The sequence below is a fragment of the Macrobrachium nipponense genome, chromosome 34 (genome assembly GCF_015104395.2).
Source record: "Macrobrachium nipponense isolate FS-2020 chromosome 34, ASM1510439v2, whole genome shotgun sequence".
Lineage (NCBI taxonomy): Eukaryota > Metazoa > Arthropoda > Malacostraca > Decapoda > Palaemonidae > Macrobrachium > Macrobrachium nipponense.
Window position 1 is genome coordinate 4,425,062 of NC_061095.1, and position 22,120 is coordinate 4,447,181.

Consider the following 22,120-nt stretch of genomic DNA (forward strand, 5'->3'; position numbering starts at 1 on the left):
CCATTATTTTGGAAAAGTAGTTGATTTCGTTTTTTCGTTTGTGGGACTATGTAAATTGGGTTTGTGGTTTTTTGCACGAATTTTGTCTTAGAATGAAAAACAGATACTTGGTCTTGTAGGATGAAAGATTGAAGCTCAGGTAATTAAGAATGATGATAAAAACTAATTTAATTAATGAAAACCCATAAAAACACTTTTCGGGCACCTGGTAGGCCCTTATTATCAGTTTACTGATTGATAACCAGAGCTGATAGTCACTGAAAGTTCTCTATATAGAATTTTCTATATTCAAAATAATTAAATTTTTATTTCATTCTTATTTGCATTATTTGAAATGAGAAATAAAGGTGGGCGTATTTGTACAGGTCATTTATTATAATGCATCTTACCTGGATAGGTGTCAGTTAACTAATTACTTACCTGTTGATATTATAGTGGAGCGAATACTTCCTATTTCCTTCAAGCAAGCATACCAAAGATAAGCGTCACATTCAAACGCCGCCCCATACCAATTTGCCAGCTTCTATCCCGTCACCAGGTTGATTCGCCATCGTAAATGACGCCTTTGCAACGAGCGACACTTTATCGGTTCATTTAACCCCCATCGTAGCCGCTTTTAAAACACCTTACAACTGCAAGCGCAACTTGTCGCACCCCGTCGCTTGTTGCATCTTGGTGTGTCAATTTTTTTTTAAATTTTTTTCAAGCGATCTTCGGTACTTCATAATATTTTCAGATTAGGCTGAGCGATGCTATGTGTAAACTGGAGGGGTGGGTATTTATTAAGGAATGATAGGGTTAGGACGGGGCGATTTGTTAAAATGAAAGGTAGGGTCAAGACGGAGCGATTTATTAAAAAAAGAAAAAAAAATGGGTCGGACAAAGCGATTTGTTAAAAAAAAAAGATATATTTTATTGCATTACTTTTGGTCATATGGCATAATATGATCTGCGGAAAACTGCGTTGTGTTATGCCTTCGTATAGCAACATTATAGCAACATTGGTACATGACTTCTTGGAATGAGTATTTCTTTGGACATCTTATCTTCAGAACCTCCTTATCCCTCTTATTCCTCTCCCAGTTTGTTTTCATACGATTTCCAACATCGACATCTCCATCAACATCGTCATGGCGGCCTCTCTGAGAAGAGGCGTTTGAAATTATCTTTTCCTCGGTCTCGTTCCTTAAGTCTTTGCTGAAGAGTTTCTGAGACTGGCATTCACGACTAACTCGCCGTAAGTCAAGCAACAGAATGCCGCTAATGACTTCCTCGCCTGCGTCCCTAAGTAATGGTCGATTTTGTTGTTGCTGTGGTGTTTGCCCAGATAAGAAAGAGAGAGAGAGAGAGAGAGAGCGGCCGGCGAGGAACGTACTTTAAAAGCCGCCATCTTTACGACCTCTTATCTCGGGCATTACGCCTCGTCTCGTGGACTGGGCACGTCTCTTTAAGACCCAATTCTACCCGTCGTTAGTCATGTGTTTTAGTTCCTTCAGGGTTGTAATATATCGCGGGGTATTTCTTCGTTCGCTTACTGTAACTCTCTGTAGTCATGACAGTCCCCTCTTCATACTCTGTTTTTCCAGTTAGATTCCAGTTGGGTACAGGAACGCTAGAAGACTGGAAACGCTTCTGCAACGGAGTTTTGAGTCATACCATGTCTTTTTTTTTTTTTTTTTTTTTTTTTTTTTTTTTTTTTTTTTTTTTTTTTTACTTTCAGTAGCTCTTTGTAGTAATGGCAGTCCCCTCTCCTTTTCCTTGTTTTTCCAGATTGATTCCAGGTGGTTACTAGAACGCTGGAAGATTGGAAGCGCTTCTGCAACGGTTTTTTATGCCAAATCTACTATTGTTACTTACTGTACTACAATACTGGTAGTCTCCCCTTTCCCGTTCCTTCTTTTTCCAGTCTGATTCCAGCTTGGTTCTGGAACTCTGGAAGACTGAAAACAGCTCTTTGATCGATGGAGATTTGAATGACGAAAAAATTTCAATAAGGTTTGAGCTGTTGTCTCCTTTTCCTTTTCTTTGCCTTTCCATTTAGATTCCAGTTGAGTACTGGAAAGCTGGAAGACTGGAAATACCTCCTTTATCACTCGTCCATTAGCTAGATCCTATGATAAAGGTTTGAATAACAACAAAGTTTCAGGAAGGTTTGACCTGTTTTCTGGTTTCCTCTTCGTTCTTCCAGTTAGATTCCAGTTGGGCAATGGAACGCCAATGGAAAACTGGAAACGCCTCTGCAGAGGAGGTTTCGGCCCAGGAGGTTTCGGCAAGGTTTGAGCAAGCAAATTCACGAATACTATACATCACCCTCTTATCTGATTTCTAAACCCTTGGGATCATATCTTCCGTTCCAGTTTCATGCATACTGGAGTGTTCCAGATAAGCTATAGGCGGGTGTTTAGAACCCTCTAGAAAAGAAATCTCGGCTTTCAAGACAATAAAGATTAGATGCCAGTTGGCGATGGGAGATGCAGCTGTCAAATGAGGCATGATGGAAGACACTCCTGATCACGAGGCTGAGATAGATGCTCAGATGTTCAGATTAGATGCGCACCAAGTTCGTTAACTGCTTATGTTTATTGTTTACGACTAAATGAGGGTCTTGGTCGTAATGGCTCTGAAGTCATGCTTTAGTTGATGCTTTTTTTGGAGTCTCGTGTATTAGAAGCATCTCCTCACGTTCTTCGTCAAAATATCGTTCCGTTGTTGTTTATTGCAGTCTGTACCGAATAATTGTCTTCTAAAACTTCTTAATAATAATCATCATCATCATCAATAAACGAAGGAATTCGTATTGTTATCTGATATTACTAAACAGCATCTGGGGAATAATCTGCTTCCTCATTGTTTATCCGATTACAAGATAGGTTGCCCAAACTGAACAACATCTCAAAAAATATTATCTCCCAGACACCGAGAGAGGTGGAAATGATGTTGTTTTGTTCGCCGCTGATAAGAACATCGACGACGCTGCTTGAAGGAGGGGCACGGGGCACGCAATACCCACAAGCAAGCAGTTTCTCTCTCTCTCTCTCTCACCCAGCGCGATTCTCAGGTCGGAGGTCGAAGGGGGACGAGTTTTTCGTTTACGGGGGAATTCGTCGCTTCTTCTTCTTCTTCTTCTTCTTCTTCCATAATTAACTGTGACGGCGCGATATCGCGAACCTCCTCTCTGTGATATCACGTGATATCGCGGCCGCATCTCGTCCCAGAGCGATCTCGCGTTAGATTCAATTAGCAGCAAGATCTACGAGCAATGGGGATGATGGGTGTACAAATAGTAAACACGCACACATACACACACACAGATCGTAACATTTACACGCGAGGGGCGACTCGACTTCTTAGTAACTCAGGTACAGATTAAGAACGACGCTGAACAGGGGGAAGATGTTATCACTCTGTCAGTCTCTAGAGGGGCTGTTCGCAATCAGTGCTAAAGAGAGAGAGAGAGAGAGAGAGAGTTTCTCTGATTTTAGCGGGCGGAAACACGCACCTCTTCGCCGCCATAATGAATACAGGCAAAGAGAGAGAGAGAGAGAGAGAGAGAGAGAGAGAGAGAGAGAGAGAGAGAGAGGTTATGTGCACAAACACTCCATTTAAGCCCGAGTTTCATATTTCAGCCGAGCGATAAGCAAATTTGGAGTGTCTTTGCTCCTTAAGTATTTCTTCAACTTTTTTGTTCTTAATGCTTAAATTAGACAGAGAGAAAAAAGAAGAAAAAAGTGAGGAAGGCACTTTAGAAAAAAGAGCCAATTACTACGAGGACGGTTTCAAGAAACTGTATATTCTTTCAGTTGACGAGTGCCTCTGTGATTTGTGATGAACTCTGCTTTGATTCAGTTATGATTTGTTAATGTATTTGAAAAAATATTTTTTATTTTTATTTTTGCAAAATAATGAAAAGTAGAATTTTTGTGCCTCAACAACTTTTACCTGAAATTCAATAATCACTTAATTTTTAATAAGAAAAGAATTCCGTGGAAAGACATTTAAAACGAGAAGAATATTTTGTGTGTGTGGGGTGTGTGTGTGTATGAGAGAGAGAGAGAGAGAGAGAGAGAGAGAGAGAGAGAGAGAGAGAGAGAGATGAAACGTATTCTGTAAGCAAATCAGTTAGAGATTTCCCGTTGATTTTAATAAGAGATTTCCTCATGTCGAAGACAGAGAGAGAGAGAGAGAGAGAGAGAGAGAGAGAGAGAGAGCACAAATAAGTACAAGGAGACGCCATTGTGTTTAAGCAGAGTATACCAACGCCTTCCCGTGGCCAAATCATACGACCAGCCAAAATCGAGGCGGGATCTTGACAAGGGCTCGTGCTATCGCAATTTCGACGAACAAAGGAGTAAACAATTGAACTGCATATTGCACCGTTTGCTGATCCGTTGTTTGAGGGTGCGAGATAAACTCACGAATATTAACAATAAAAAAAATAGATAAATGAAAAGAAAAACAGGGACGAGACGCATGTTTAGATTACGTGTTTTTATTGTTGTGTTTTATTGAGGATATTAGTTTTTCATCTTATTTGTGTTTTTCTTTGAGTACCTTTGTCCGGTTGTGTTGCAAAAGGAGTTATTTCTGGAAGGGGATGTTTGTTTTGTCTGTATGTGTAAGAGAAATATCCATATATTATATATATATATATATATATATATATATATATATATATATATATATATATATATATTATATATACATATATATATATATATAATATATATATATATATATATATATATATATATATATAGATATATGTATTACACACACACACACACACACACACACACACACACACACACACATATATATATATATATATATATATATATATATATATATATATATATATATATATTCTCTCTCTGTGATCTTGGTTACTTATGAACCATTACCCTATCATAATGTGATGCGCTTAGAAGTTTCTAATTATTCTCACGAAGGCGTAGATCAAGAAAAAATCATAGAAAAAAGTAATTTACTTTTAAAGTTATTAGTTAAATAAAGTGATCCCCTCGTCAAATTTAGAAGTGCCACTGATAAGCGGGAAATTACTCAGGTAAGGATTTAATCGTATGAGACACAGTGTAGTGAAAAGTTATCTACTTGAATTCTGATTTAACCTAAGTACTTCTCCTCTATGCCTTCAAGAATTTCATTGGTAACGGATAATAAAAGATGTGATCAATATTTTCCTTCATTTAAAAGTGAAGGGTATTTATAGTTCCTCTCTCTCTCTCTCTCTCTCTCTCTCTCTCTCTCTCTCTCTCTCTCTCTCTCTCTCTCTCTCTCTCTCTCTCAAGCCTTGATAGTTCTAAGATCTAAAGGCGGAGAGAAAATGTGCGGACGGACAGACAAAGCCATCTCAGTAGTTTTCTTTTACAAAAATCTAAAAATTGAGCCACGAAACAATTGAAGTTAAATTCAGAAACGCAGGCGAATACAGGCACGTGCCAACTACTAACCCCTATCCTAAGCGCAAGTGAGAGAGAGAGAGAGAGAGAGAGAGAGAGAGAGAGGTTTCACTTTGACCATTGTGGGGTTATGGTGGGCCTACGAGATCTGTTTGGGGGCCGTTGTAAAAGTGGGCGTTCCCCGTGTCTCTTTGCATGTCTTGGTTCTGTAATGGGTTGCTTTTAAAAGAAGAGGGTCCTTTCTCTCTCTCTCTCTCTCTCTCTCTCTCTCTCTCTCTCTTTTGGACCCACCATCGTAATTTTCATGCCGCTTTTCCCATCAGTAAGGCGTAAACCGTAGTAGTCCTCTAAACGATGGAGTCACCTTGTAAGAAAACATACACGTAACCACAAACTGAGCATGCGTCCGCACATTGCATTCTGTCGTTCAAAGCATCGCCAATAACTCAAATTTGTGCCGATGAAAGACCAGCGTCTTATGGCGTTAAACCATCGTGTTTAACCGTCGGTAACTCACTCCGAAGGACGTAATTGTTTACATAGTGCGAGAGGTATTCCGCGAAAGTTATCAATTTCCCCGAGAGAGATTTGCATCGGGATGAGTGTCCGGTCGGAGATTTGTATATGTATTTATATATTTATCTAAAGCTGGGGTCCAGGTTTATCAAGTAGGGAAGAAAGAAGAAGAAGAAAGAATAGAGATAGGAAGGTGTGGAAATAATTTGGCAGATATGGCTCCCATCCCGATGATCATGATTATGAAAAATATTTCAGATATTTCAGCGAGTTCCCCCCTACTACCCCGACCCCACCTCCACCCCACTCCCCCTTCCCTCCCTTCCAAATCATAATCCCTACCCCTCCCACCCCCTCTTTTGCAATCCCCTCTACGAAATCCATGTAATCAGCGAGACGGATTACCGGGGAAGGGGGGCTGGTGAGGATAGACTGGAGATGACTGGCCATCGCAAATCACCTCGAATTTTACTATATACAAAATACTCTTCAAGCATCAGACCGGACGACGCGAATTTGGCTAAGGATTATTTACGGCCCAGATGCCTGTGATTAGGACACTTCATTGAGGCTTTGAGGGGATGCAAGTTGAAAATGACGAGCAGCCTGGGTGTTAATCCGTCCAATACAGGTTGGATGGAAGGAGCGCTTGCTTATCTACCAAACGGTTATTATGTAGATGTAGGTTTTTTTTACTAGGAGAGAGAGAGAGAGAAAGAGAGTCTAAATTATTTCTGTTTGCAGATATATATATATATTTTGTTGTGCGTTGTTTATTACTTTTAAAGGAGAGAGAGAGAGAGAGAGAGAGAGAGAGAGAGAGAGAGAGAGAGAGAGAGAGGAGGAGAGAGAGAGAGAGAGTCTAAATTTTCTTTGTTGTTGCAGAATATATATATATTTTTTTGTGTTTGTGCGTTGTTTATTACTTTTAAAGGAGGAGGAGGAGAGAGAGAGGAGAGAGAGAGGAGATTGAGGAGAAGAGAGAGAGAGAGAGAGAGATGTGTTATTATCTAAATTTGCCGATCCGTTCCTGAGATATTTTGTAATACATAAACTTACAAACACTTTCATGCGTCAAATAAACACTGTATTCTCAAAATAATTTTAGAGAAGGTCATTATGAATAAGTTCACCAAGGCAGCGATAATAAAAAATTTTTAAAAAAGAATAAAAGATAAAGGGAGAGACATAAGAATATTTGAAAAAAAAAGGACAATAAATTCAGACTTCTAGCAGAGAGAAAAGGCAACCTCACTTAACATACAAAAACTAATTCGACAGTTCCTCACATTAAACAATATCTAAAAATCAAAATAAAGACAAGGGACTCTAAAGCTTTCTTATTTTAAGACCCACGTGAAGAACTGCCCATCCACCCTCCCTTGGCCACTTTTGATGAACGCCGTTTCCCTCCGATAATATTTAACCGAGACCTTCCCTCGCTGTCAGTAACTCTTCTGCAAAGCTTCGTTTGCGAACAAATAAATAAAATATCGGTAGCTGCTGCTGCTGCTGTTGCTGCTGCAGGCTGGAGACTGCAGGCTGCCTGCTAGCTGCCGGCTGCCCACTATATAGCTGCCACCATGCAATGATCCAGACCCACTCAGCCAGAGAGAGAGAGAGAGAGAGAGAGAGAGAGAGAGAGAGAGAGAGAGAGAGAGAGAGAGAGGCAGCCGGGCGTCCCATTAAATAGGAGTTGATGAAAGAGGCCCACTCGGAGATGCTCTTTTGTTTTTAATTGTTATCGAAAAGATTTAATTGTCCCCGAAGGAGATTTAAATCATTTTTAATTGGTGGTTTTCTCCCTGGGTCCCCTTTTAGCGAAGGTCTCTCGCTGCTGCTGGTAGTGGTTGGAGGAGGAGATTCTCCTATAAGAGGGAGATTGCTTCTTATAGGTCCCTGTGCATGGCTTGCCACTGGAGGGATGGGATGGGATTAGGGGTCGAGATTGGGGTTAGGGGAATGGATTAGGGTCCTGGTGATTAGGGTTGGGAAGGCCGAGGAGACCCCCTCTCCCTATTACCCCCATAGCCACCGTATTTCATGGCATTTTATCTATAAATGCTAAGTATGATTACCTTTCGCGATATGGGAGCTGGGTGTCTAAATATGGCGGCGAAGAAGCCGTATTTCTCTCGAAGATTTAGCATTCGGTTCGTTTTATTATCGTTGTTTACGGTTTTCTGATAAAAAGGGTTTAATAGTTCTCCAGCGCTAGATTTTCACTGTTGGCGATTACCTTGGCTTACTGTTTTATCACACGCACGCACACACACACACATATATGTATGTATGTATATGATATATATATGTATACATTTATGTAAATACATTTTACTATTTTTTAGAAAGGATACATGTGTGTGTGTAGATATGTGTAAATGCTTAAAAACCAAACATAAGAGATATACCAATGAGAGAGAGAGAGAGAGAGAGAGAGAGAGAGAGAGAGAGAGAGAGAGAGAGAGAGAGAGAGAGAGAGAGAGGTGTAAGTTAAAAAGAAAAGAATCGTATGATCATCATTGTAAAATGTCTAGTGTATACCAGAGACCAAGACTTAAGATTTTCCGTTCATAATTTTCTCTTTCATTTTATTTCTTACGTTAACAATTTACATCTAATCAAATCGGAGTGGTCTTTTCATTCATAAGATGTCCTGTACTGTTACTGAAACGGCAATTTCATTCAAAAATTGGCTTTCTCTCAGTAATGTATGTAACTTCTTAGACATGCCCGTGACATAGGTTTTGGAAAATAAATTCATCAGCATATGTTCAGAATTAAGATCTCTCTCTCTCTCTCTCTCTCTCTCTCTCTCTCTCTCTCTCTCTCTCTCTCTCTCTCCTGGTGAAGATGAGGGGTATTGTAAATTATCTAATCTTATGTATAATATCTTTAGGAAGTGCTTCAAGTATACTGACATCATACCTCTCTCTCTCTCTCTCTCTCTCTCTCTCTCTGTTATTTCATACTGTAAGCTTAAAAACCACATAACTTCTGAAAATAATTGTCACAAAAGTCTATGAATAATTAAAAAAAATCATGAAATCTCTCTCTCTCTCTCTCTCTCTCTCTCTCTCTCTCTCTCTCTCTCTCTCTCTCATTTCAGCCTGAAAGATTAAAACGACACCACTTCTGAAAGTAAGTGTTCACTTTTTTTTTTTTTTTAAATTCTCCTGACAGCAGGAAGTCGTGGTCGGTTCGATATCAAATGAAATGACGTCCGATATTGCCGGGGTCAAAGGTCAACCCGAGGGAGTAGCCCCTCTCTGATGTATAACCCTATAATTCAGACAATGGCTTTGTATTTCTCTTTGATCAAATGTGTACGTGGACTGCATTACACTTTATTCTCTCGTATTAATTCGTGCTTTATCGGGACTTGTTGTGGTATGTGTACGTGTGTGTGTAACTTTACGTAATACGTACATGGGTTTATATGTACGTATGGATGTATGTATATATATAAATATATTTACTTTGTATAGAATTATATATGTATACACACATACATATATATATATATATATATATATATATTATATATATATATATATGTGTGTGTGTGTGTGTGTGTGTGGTGTGTGTGTAGTGTGTGTATGTGTGTGTGTGTGTATAATTTTTTAAACACATTGTTAAATTAAATTTAATTGACATTTACTTTTTTTTTTATTATTTCGTCTGAAAAAAAAAAACTAATGTTTAATAACATTTACAGGTGTCCTGTTTGAAGGAAAGTACCTTTTTGTTCATTCAGGAATATTAAATTATATATACATATATATATATATATATATATATATATATTATATATATATATATATATATATATATATATATATATATATCTTCCATCTAAAATCATTAAAGGAGCAACCATAACATTGAATTGTCATCAGCATCATCGTCTTGACCAAGAGCAAGGAGAGCCTTTAAATCTACTCGGGAGGCCCTACTGCCAAAAAATACATAAATAAAAGAGAGAGAGAGAGAGAGAGAGAGAGAGAGAGAGAGAGAGAGAGAGAGAGAGAGAGAGAGTTAAAAAATCCGGGATATATGCAGCTATAAACGATAAATCAGCTTCACCTAAATCTCGACTGGTCAGCAGCATAAATTCAAGAAGGAAAATTCCGAGCTCTGAGTAACACCCACAGATATTTCGGAGGTTTATGACATTGTTATTTTTTGGACCAGAAATCTTTTTGTCTTTCGTTTATCTTGTGTTTTTATAATATTTTACGACGATTCCTCCGACCAAACTTTGTGTTATCGGAAGGATTTTTATAAAATTACTAAATGCCAGTTTGTGTGTGTAGGAGTGGTTATGTTTAGTGTATGGTTTGAACATTCTAAACACTTAATGTCAGTCCTACACACGTGAGGACCAATTAGCTAAGTAGTAGGTAGTGGTAAATAGCTCCATCTGGCTTCACAGCTTATGGCTTGCGCACAACCCACTTCTTTTTGAAGGGTTGACCCCACAGCCTTTGGGTCAAGAAGGGCTCATCAACCACGAATGAAGCGAAAAAAGACCTTTTAATATCCTAGGAGAAGGACGTTAATGAAATTCAGGGAATAAGGAGAAAGGGAGAGAATTCCAAAGACTAGCAGCAGAGAATACAATACGTATAAAATTCAGAAAATTGTAATGCGTATTTCTAAGGTAGAATCCAGATGTATTTAACTATGGAAACATGGGAATCAGGACCCATTACAATATGGGAACACTGTCTAGGAAATTTTGGTAATATATATATATATATATATGTGTGTGTGTGTGCGTGTGTGTGCGAGAGAGAGAGAGAGAGAGAAATTGAACAAGTCAAATAAACGCCTTTCTCTTACGTTACAATAAACAACGCGTAAAATAACCTCATAGATAACGCAAGAAGAGGAAATAGAGCAACAGAGTTCGAGACCTCTCTCTCTCTCTCTAATATAGATAGTATAATATATATAATATATTATTAATAATATATATAATATAATATATATATATATAGTACAATTATATATAAAAATGTAAATATTTACATTATATGTATACTATATAAAATATATATATAATATATATATATATATATCTATTCATATATTTATTCTATAGTTTATTTCCGCTCGTTACCGCTGGTTTTTGTTCCGTCTTGGAAACGGTCCTGTCGGCGGTTCCAGGCAGCTCCTTCTTCTTCCTATTCTTCGTTCTTCCAGCGTATAAACATGAGAAGCCTCTACCATTAAGAACGAGAGATCCCAGTTTTTATCGGCGGGGAACAATATGGCCACAATTAGGTGCAGATCAGCCCTGGCCTGCCCTCTGGTGGCCACTGGGCCAAGAACGGTCCTTCATTATCTCTCCAAAAAAGAAAGAGGAGAAGAAGAAGAAGAAGAAAAAAAGAAGAAGAAGAAGAAAGAGAAACAAAAAGAAAAAGAAACAGGTATGGCCTCCAGGTTGGCTCTTTATGGTCAAGTGCGTTTTTTTACTTTTTACACCAGAGAGAGAGAGAGAGAGAGAGAGAGAGAGAGAGAGAGAGAGAGAGAGAGAGAGGCGAGTACTTATATATCCCCCGAGCTGGATTAAGAAAAACAAGTTGACTAATTATGATGTGTTGCTGATAGATGAAATCTTTTTTTATTAGTTTTTTTTGATAACTTTTCTCTAAGGATTTGGAAAGGTTACCGGGGGTGTGTGGATAAATATGTGAGCTACGGAAATACGTTAAAATAGATTATTAATATTTCTTTTTATCAGCTATGAATATCCTTGTTTTTAGCGTTTATTGAATATGCGTATCAGTATCAGACCCTACTGAGAATTTTGCAAATTATTTCAAATGATATTTCTCAAAAACTGATATATGAAATTGTAGACAGTTTGTTTCCTGTCATCAATAATCAATAAACAATGAATAATGTTCTTTAATTGTTTCATATTTAATATTTTGTTTATCCATAAAAAGATGGAAATGTAATTCTATTCATCCTGGTTTATGACATTTCAGAAAAAAAGTTATTTTGAGTAAATATAAAATAAAATTTCCGTTATTCCACCAATTGGTAATTAATTACTCCGTAGTGATAATAATATTGTCAGAAATAACGGCAATATAAGAGAGAATCGAAACGCCAAGTCCCTGCATTGGGGACGTTACTTAACGTCCTGATGCGTGGATCATCGTCTGGCTGGGCCAGGGCTAGAAGACGACGGAGGCATTAAAGGAGTTTGGACAGCGAAATAAAAAGCCAGTTGAAAGGCATGGGAGTTAAATGCAAAACGCTTAGGATTATAAGCAGATTTTTTTAGCGTTACCTACAGTACGCAACACAAGGCGGACTGTCATTGGTACAGTTCATCGGAGCATATTTAATAAGAAAAGTTCGTGGGTTTTGCATAGTCCAGAAGTCCACACCATGCCTAATATTCCCTTGAATACCATACCACATCTGGGTTATATTTAAAAGAAAACTATGCAAAGTATAGTAGATATAACTATTATGATTTGATAAGACGTCAATATTAATTGTGAGACAAAAGGCAAACCAAACTGGGGGGTGAAAAATCGAATTTATTAGTTAAAATTGGCATTAAGAATGTGCTTAGCAAAATATATATATATTGCTTACAATTACGTAACATGAAAAAGGCGATGGATTTGATTTACTCTCTTTTATTCCGTTGTAATCTCTTGCAGCTATTTTTGGTCTTTACTTTCGTCTTTCAAATTCCAAATACTATTGAGTTCGTCTGTATATTTTCCGTCATCAAATTCACTTTTCTTTTATAGTTTGGTCAGATATCGAGAGATGTTAGATGAACATAAGTTGAAGCTCGTTCTCTCTCTCTCTCTCTCTCTCTCTCTCTCTCTCTCTCTCTCTCTCTCTCTTTCAAACTGACCTAGCTGTCACCTTATAACCCGTAGATTTTATCCTCAAGTTTTTCCTTATGAGATGAACCAGTATGCTATATGCATCTGTCTATCTGTATATCCATCTATCTATCTATCTGTTTATATATATATGTGTGTGTGTGTACGGTCGTTAACCCTAGATAATTCATTGCATTCTATTTAACTCAGAAAACCTTTTGACCATGACGGCAAGTGAAGGCCGCCGTTAACGAATCATAGGCCTACCCCATTGTAATAGGCCTCGATTTTTGTCATTGTTTTTGAAATCCTTTGATGAGGATTAATTTTCTTTAAGGTAAAAAACTCCCCCTCTGCCCCCCCTCAAAAAAAAATCGTGTTACATCAGTATCTGACAGGACACACGAATCAGTTAGAGGCTTTGTTGATGGAGATGACATAGAATTTTTTTTATATGAGCATTGTCTATTCATTATAGATGGCTATAGATGCTGTGGAAGCTTTACTGACCAGGAGGTTTCATCCATGACTAGGCAGCTAAAATATAAATGTGGCAGTGACTGCTGTGTTGGTTTTTCTGGAAATGAACATGATTTTGTTGGTAATCCTGATACTTATCGGTTGTTAAGCTTCGATAATTCTACAAATACAAACTTTTGTTGGTAATCCTGAGTATTTCCGTAGCAATGTTGGCAGCCCTTAGTAAACAAAACAAACTGATCTTGATATCTCCTTAATTTGTGGCTTAATAAAATACTAGGCTTCAATAACAGGCAATATATTAAGAATATTTTATTGTGGAACGGTATAAAAAGGCTGGTACAAAAAATAGCTATGTACAGGCTCTATATACAAGTTAAAACAACAGAAAAAAAATCATAAAAAAAGGAAAAAAAAAAACATACGGGCTATCAATGCCCCATTTATGACTAGAAAGCATAATATAAAACCGCTATGTTTAAGGAAGCTTTTAAAAAACATAGAAAAATAACCATTAAATCACTGGTATAATATTAGTATTTGACTTTGTGTTATTAACTTATAAACTGACAAGAAAAACTTTGCGATGTTCAAAGTGAAATACTTTTCTAGGCCTCTGCTAATCTCTTAGACTTTTGTAAACCCGGATTCTCTCTCTCTCTCTCTCTCTCTCTCTCTCTCTCTCTCTCTCTCTCTCTCTCTCTCTCTCTCAATTTCTCTTTCATCCACATTTTAAGAGAGAAAATCTCTCTTTTTCTCTATTTCTCTTTCTCTTACATCCGTATTTTCAAAAGAGAGACAGAATGACAGACGGAGAAAATCTCTCTCTCTCTCTCTCTCTCTCTCTCTCTCTCTCTCTCTCTCTCTCTCTCTCTCTCTCTCTCTCTCTCATCCACATTTTCAAGAGAGATAGAATCTCGGTCAGAACAGACAATTTCAACATCGCAAAATTTTCCGTTTCAAGAGGAAATGAAGAGATCATGGGTTGCTGTTGCACATCATCATCAGTCTCTTGCAATGTACACTTCATGTACACAGAGAAACCAGTTAAGGGAAAAAATTATTATTGCAAAAAAGGGGGGAAACGGTGAATATAATTCAGACAATAAAATGGAAGACCTATAGGCAAAGATTGTATAATAAATGGCACAGAAGGTTGTCATCAGACAAAACCTAGAATGAGTTATTTAGAAAAAAGAACTATTTGAAGATTCTGCTTATTGAATACTTAACGAGAGCGAACGAGGGAATAACTAAGAGTACATTACAACACTCCATCCAAGTTTGTACTTAAAAAAACCAAGTTTTGTTTTGTTCTCTTCGACTGGCTGAAATTGGATTTTTTTTTTTTTTTTTTTTTTTTTGCAAGATCGTCGTCAGCAGAAGAGGCAAAATATGGCACTCAGGAAAACACGTACGTCGACAGAGGTCAGATCTCTCCGCAATTAGGGAATGTGGCACTTTTTTAAGCGCCTGCTCCAGAAAAAAAAAACAACTTACAGGTATTAAAGTTGACCAAAGCGATATTTCCAAACCTGCACTTTCATTCCTATGACAAAAATAATTGTTAAGAGAGAAGCTTTAGAAGCTGTAGTCAATTGCCTTTAAAAAAAAAATCGCCTTCTCACGTATCTCCCATATCTCCCAAAAAGCTTACAGCGACATGTGGCGCTTCATATGAAGGCTCAGGTGGTCGGAACGCGAGAAGGACCTCTCGCACAGACGGCACTGGAAGGGCCTGTCCCCAGTGTGCTTGCGGTAGTGGCGAGTCAGCTCGTCGGATCTGGCGAACTTCCACCCGCAGCCTTTCCAGTCGCAAGGTGTAAGGCTTCTCGCCCGTGTGGGTCCTCATGTGCGCCTTCAGGTGGGACGACTTCGCGTAGGTCTTGGCGCATCCGTTGTGAGAACAGGTGTGGACGATCGCCTTGCGGCGCGTCCAGGTGCGTCGTCGACGCGTCTTGGGCTTGGCTGGAGTCTGGTGCTGCGTCGCTGCTGCTGCTGCTGCCGAAGGATACACGTGGGGAAGACCCATGGGCAGGCATGGAGACACGTTAGGCGTCATGACGCCATTGTGTGGTCCCTGCACTTGTCCCGCCAGGAGGGAAGGGGAGGAAGGGGGCGTCAGGAGGGAGTTCGTCGAAATCAGGGGCATTCCGGGAGGGTATGTAGGTGGGGGAGCCCCTGGGGAAGGGTGCAGATCTGCAGGATAAGGAGGAGTCGAAGGGAAATAACTGTAATGGATGTTAGGGTCATTGTTGGGGTAATACTCTGTCCAGTACGGTCCTTCTTTGAACTCCCAGGTGCCCTCGGGCACAGGGTGCTCAGGGTACTCGTTCTTGACCCTCCACTGCTGCGCTGGATATAGGGCAGGATAGGGCGTCGTCGTAGGGTACGTCTCCCCTGAAGGGGGAGAACGCGTTCGAGGTTCCAGGTGGCACTGAGTAGCAGCAGCTGATGGCACTGGTGGAGAGCTGAGGTTCTGGGGAACCGCTGGACTGAGATGTATTGAGCTGCTGCTGGAAGTTAGTTGGCCTGGAACGCAGTTGGTGATGGTAGACATGGGAGGGAGGGCAGTGGGTGCTGTTATGGGAATGGATTGGGCATTCATATCGTGCTGGGGTGGAGACTGCTGGGGATGCTGGACTGTTAGCTGCTGAGGCTGGGGTTGGGCTGCAGCCTGTGGGTGCGCTGGCGATGCAGTGGGTTGTAGGGGGTCGATGGCTGGCGTGGGCAGCAGATCCTGAGTAGATGAGGTGGGTTGCAGGTGACTGTGATGGGTGGCTGGCGTGAATGGAGAGGGAGTAGTCTCTGTGGTGCAGAGTTTGATGTCTCCCAGTAACACCGTCTCGATGTCTTGCCACATCTGAAAAGAAGACGCAACGAGGAGGTGATTCAAGGGGAAAAAATGAACTAAAAATATATGGCATTGGTTCATGCCTTAGACAAGCAGAGGGAAGCTTGATTTTGCACAATCTAACAATTCCCTTAAATTTATGTATTTACTACCTTTTCTACAACTTTCTATAACTTTCCTATAACCTCTCTCTCTCTCTCTCTCTCTCTCTCTCTCTCTCTCTCTCTCTCTCTCTCTCTCTCTCTCCATAAAGGTTTTAAGTTGAGGATTTAATGAAAGAAAGATTATTTCATTATGTGCGTGTCATATAGTATTCAAAACCCCATACTGGATAGTTTCCAAAAAAGCAAATTAAACACCGATTCGTGAGAAAGAAATGGTAAAAGTTGACCTGTTACAATGCCTCACAGAATACGTAATCTAGAATATGTATCTATAATGTATCATTTCAACTTTTTTAAATAAAAAAAGAGACTTCATTTCACTTGAAGATATGTCCTTTTTTCATTAAAAAAAATCAGTAATTTACAATATTTACCCTGTACTTGAATCCGTAGCTTAATTTAAAATCTCAAAATCTTTATACTGAGTTTTTTTTAAAATTCAGAGACATTTTACTTTTCACTCTAAGTCATAACTCAGGGAAAAGCAAAATTCTGATACCATCAAGGAGAAGTTGTAAAATGTAACAACTTATAACATTTACAACAGTCCCCAGTCTGTCCTATGATCTTAATAAATGTCCAACATGGAAGATGTTTATAATCCAGAGAAATTTTACGTTCCATTCGAAGTTATAACTCAAGGAAACAACTTAAACTTTGCTTCCTTCATGAAGAAATTTAGGTTTACCAAGTTACAATATTTGCTTCAGGACATAATTGATCACATGATCTTATGATCTCCTAAATTACTATTTTCCAAAGCAGTAAGAAATATGAGCATCTCTATAAGTTACTGTGTAAACAAACCAGTTAAACTTTCATTCATTCTTAAAAAAAGTATAATATTACAAGTAACTATATTCACTGTAGTACCCAAATGTATTATATGATTTTGAAATTCTAGTATCATATTCCTGTAATATCAAGGTATACGATACTGTAATAGATCCTTTTAGAAATTAATATTTCAGGCAGAATCAGATTTGCGTAACACTTAATGAATTCTACTTTACAAAAATTCCTAATGAAATTGAAAATCTTAGTTGTTAAAACGGATTTTTATGAAAGAGGAAATAAGGCTCATTATAATTACTACCATCAACATCGTAGCATTTCAAAAGAATGGTTTGAGAAACTTCTCATTTTGGCATAAAAAGGAAGATTCACCTTGTAAATGAATCAAAGTCGAAATTTACGCTCTAACAGAAAAAACTTGAATGATTGCCTTAACTAATAATAAAGATAAATGATTGAAGGAATGGGTAAGTAAATAAAAACTATACAATCTTAAGTAATGTCTAATGACATTTAAAAATCGATTAACATCCATGGAACCCATACGGCACCAGGACATGAGACACCGAGGGGGCCACGTAATACAACGAAATATCAATTTGGAACAAGCACTCACATAATTATCATCCAGGTAATCAGCCATGATCGCAGAGGAGACGACTCCTTGTTGCACAAACATCAGAAACGAATAAAAATAAAGTTTTTCCCGTCTGTCTCTGTCTTGCACTAATTGCAAAGACGCGTAACGAAGTTAGGCACTGCCACTGTCTCTCTCGTGGGGACTACTACTACTACTACTACTGGTACGAATACGCTTCACACACACACATCAATAAGACTCCCCAACTCCTCCGACGGCTTAACTCGACTGATTCTCACCTGATCCTTCGCACCTGTTCTTATTTTCGGACGTGTGGCACGGGCGGTAGCGGAGGAATTCGACTTTTCCGCAGCGGCTCGGTGCGTTTCGTCTCCATAGGGATGGAAGGTGTTTCCCTAGCATCCGTGGGAAAGAATTCTCTCGTCTTTCAGTCGAGTTTCCATTTCCTGTGTCAAAGCTCTGACTCTGATGGGTCGTTTTTAAGTAAATTTGACGAATGAAATACGATTTTGAGAGCTCATTTAGGGCGATCTGTACAGGAAACATCACCCGAAACACTCAGATTAGTTTTGTTTTATCCTTACATTTCGCTCACTGGAATATGCGATGCTGACATCATAGGCCACCAATCGATGGGCGAGATGCTGACCTGTCGACCAATCAGCGAGGGCAGAGGAGGGAACCCAACTCCACCGAGCCAATCAGGTGCCAGGCCTGGGGGCACGTGCCAGCGAACAGCGCCCAGTTCGTGTCATATGAACATTAATATATGACCTTCTTCTAAATCGCAAAGCGTTTGTTTTGTACGTAATCGTTTGAATATTCGGACGTCAATACGTATGCCATTGCGGTTTCGAAAGAGTCTTTCAACTAAAAGCTTTTTGGAAACGTAATTGAAAAACTAGGCGGCAGACGGCAAGAATCCACATTGCCATACCGTAGTATCTTTTGGGGTGGCATTTTGATTCCTTATAAGGAAGAAAATCGGACTTGCACGCAAGAAGGCCGTCATCCAAACGCGCTACCTGTCGCATCTAGGCCCCTCTTGACTCACAGCCCATCCAAAGATGTCTGGAAGATCTTCTGAGGTCAATTAATGCGATCCCAAATGGTGGGCTCATCCCAGCCCTAAGGGCCAACTCATATACGTAAGAGCTGCAGTAGTTGTAATGCTATTAAAAGCCCCAAAAAACCGATACTTAAGAAAGAGAGAGAGAGAGAGAGAGAGAGAGAAGAGCTCTCAATTCGAAGAAAACTCCCCCCCCCCCACCATTGTGGATGTTCAGAGAGGCTTCTCAAATATGCGGTTACAGGAGATATATGGAAGAAGCTTCCAGACTTGCTGGATTTCAAGTGGAGAACTTTGATCTGATCTGTGACAGTCGCTGCGTCTTAACGGATCTCTGGAAGCTGGAATCTTGGCTGGAATTCCCCGAGACACGGTGATTACGATGGTGGGAATATTCTCTTTATGAGAAACATTACAGAGAAAAGGTACAGAACTGTATTACACAGGATATGTTTATGATGCTCCTAGACAATATTCTATTTGGGCTTCAGCTCAATGAAATGCGTTTCATGGTCTTAGAAGAAGCTTACAACTAGAAGTGTTTAGAGAGAGAGAGAGAGAGAGAGAGAGAGAGAGAGAGAGAGAGAGAGAGAGAGAGAGAGAGAGAGAGTTATCTCCTAAGTGATGTGAATGCAACTAAATATTTTATAAATATGTGTTAACAAGAATAAAAGTATATTGAAAGGTCTACATGCGTACATGTACTGGTTGCAGGTTCGAATCCTGCTACGGGCATCATCAATTCTTCATTTGGTTCCTTTATTTCGATCTTAGGCTTTGTAGTGGCAAACGTATCCGAAAAGTGTGGAGAATTAGAGAAGTTTAGAAATCATTGTGATTATTCAAGTTCCATACGTTTCTGATAAAAGTGACCGGTAGATTCTACAGGCATACTGAGAAGTACGAAAGTATTTTATAGGCCTCTTTAATTACAGCTTTCTTGACATTTCAAGTTTGTTTCCATGCGCCTCTGTAAGTACTGATCTTTGACGGGTTCATGCTTCCTTGTATAAATTCCTTAATCTTGATGTCAATTCCTCTCATTATCTCAAACACAGGAAGAAGTTAAACAAATTTTGCCTTCCTTACATTTATTCCTGGTCTGTTTCATTATTTTGGTTAATGTAAAGATTTTGCTAATGGCTTTCTAAAGTGAAGGTTTCTAACTGAAAAGTAGCTGGTGAATATAAAAAGTCTTATGAATGCTCACAACTAGATGAGAGAGAGAGAGAGAGAGAGAGAGAGAGAGAGAGAGAGAGAGAGAGAGAGAGAGAGAGAGACCATATAAAATAGAAAAATACTCGTTGAAAGCGCGTTAAGCAATATCTAAGGTAGGCCAAGCACAACACATGCCTAGCTAGCGAGAGAGAGAGAGAGAGAGAAGAGAGAGAGAGAGAGAGAGATTAGGCACTAGTGCGTGTTAAGCAACGTCTTTCAATATCGAATTAGGCGAAGCACAATTCATATCTAGCTGACTCGTCATGAGAGAGAGAGAGAGAGAGAGAGAGAGAGAGAGAGAGAGAGAGAGAGAGAGAGTTAAAAATCAAGTAAGTAGACACTAAGCGCGTGTTAATCAACATCTAAATCAGGCCAAGCGCAACTCATGTCTAGCTAGCTCGTCGAGAGAGAGAGAGAGAGAGAGAGAGAGAGAGAGAGAGAGAGAGAGGGAAATAAGTGAGACATTGCAACGGAGGCCGAACATTGCACGACCAAAGCATTGCAGGTGGGCCAAGCGGCAGTAATCTTGTTTGACTCGGAAAGTCCAACAGATTTCAAGCTAAGGTGAACCTCGAGTGAAAGACTGCCCGAGGATTCTGAGGGCTGCTCAATAGTGCGTATGAGAGAGAGAGGAGGCATCAGTTGTGTTGTAACGGTGAGGAAAAAAATAGTTTATAGATGTGGATATCTTGTCTCAGATATAAAGGTTTCATAGGACGAAGGACGAAAGTAACCATTGTTATTTCTTTAATTTTCTCTTTGACAAAAAGACCAGAACAGCAGCAGGCAGAATTAGGAACTAAATATTAACGATTGGTAACTGGAAAGGCCTTAACATGCAAAGTAACTTATGAGGATTTCAACGACTCGTAGAAAGTGATCCCGTAACATTTTCGGTTCCTTGTTGCTCATGTAGGAACACATTAAACTAGGTGGTGATTTCAACGACTCACAGAAAGTGATCCCGTAATACCTTCGGTACTTCGTAGCTCGGTAGAAAGTGATACAATTTTGCCAGTTTATACTCCCTGAAAATTGACTGTATCAGGCTGAAAAATTTGAGAGAGTAAGTAAAATAAGTTTAGTTTTCAATTTTATTTATTTAATATTATCTATATATATATATCTATATTATATGATATATTATATATTATAATTTATATGTATCTATAATATTTATTATATATATATATATATATATATATATTGAATATAAGTTATATATATTTTATCTATATAAAATATATATAAATATATATATATAATATATATATATTTATATATATATCTATATATAAATGATATATATATATATTATATATTTATCCGTCAGTCCCCGAAATATAGTCTTTAGCGTTTTAAAACTAGTGTTTCAATGGGCCTTTTATAATTGAGACGTATCCTGTTTTAACAGAAGAATTTATTTACACACACACACACACACACACGCACCCGTACAGTAACCATACTTGCCTAATCTAGCCAAAGAATCTCTCGAATCTGGAAGATAAGTGAAAGTTGAGGAGGAGAGACCTTGGCTAACTTAACAGTAACGTCGAGTTTAAATCTTCGAATGTTCATCTTTTCCTTCGAATTCTGGAGACGATTTGTAGCTCCCCGTTGTAAAGGCTAAGTAAGGTTAGAATAACAATATTGTTATCTGCATGAGAGAAGTTATTGGTATGTCAGTGCTGTAATACAGACTGTTGTTTGATCTGTAATTCAAATATATATACTATATATATATATATATAGATACGGGGATACGGAAGGACATGGCACATTACATGATTCTTTATTGCTAGCAATAAAGAATCATGTAATGTGCCATGTCCTTCCGTATCCCCGTATCTATTTCATCGAGGATTAGCCCACCAGCGATGAAGAATATATAATATATATATATATATATATATATATATATATATATATATATATATATTATTCACAAATATTTGGCTGCAAATACCGTTTAATATTCAAATAGTCCTCAGGTAACGCATCACTTAACAGTTATAATTCTCCTTCATTATTATTTCCGAGGATTTGGATATTAAACGACATTTGTAGCCTGATGTTTGGAGTTGACATCAAAATCCGTCAATACTTATGAAAGTGAACATTTCATTGCAATTAAATA

At 38.7% G+C, this 22,120-nt stretch overlaps 1 pseudogene; it reads right to left on the reverse strand.

Annotated features, from left to right (window-relative positions):
• Nucleotides 1-13,976: 13,976 nt before the first annotated feature.
• LOC135207855 (Kruppel-like factor 3) lies at nt 13,977-17,950 on the reverse strand (annotated as a pseudogene).
• Nucleotides 17,951-22,120: the final 4,170 nt, after the last annotated feature.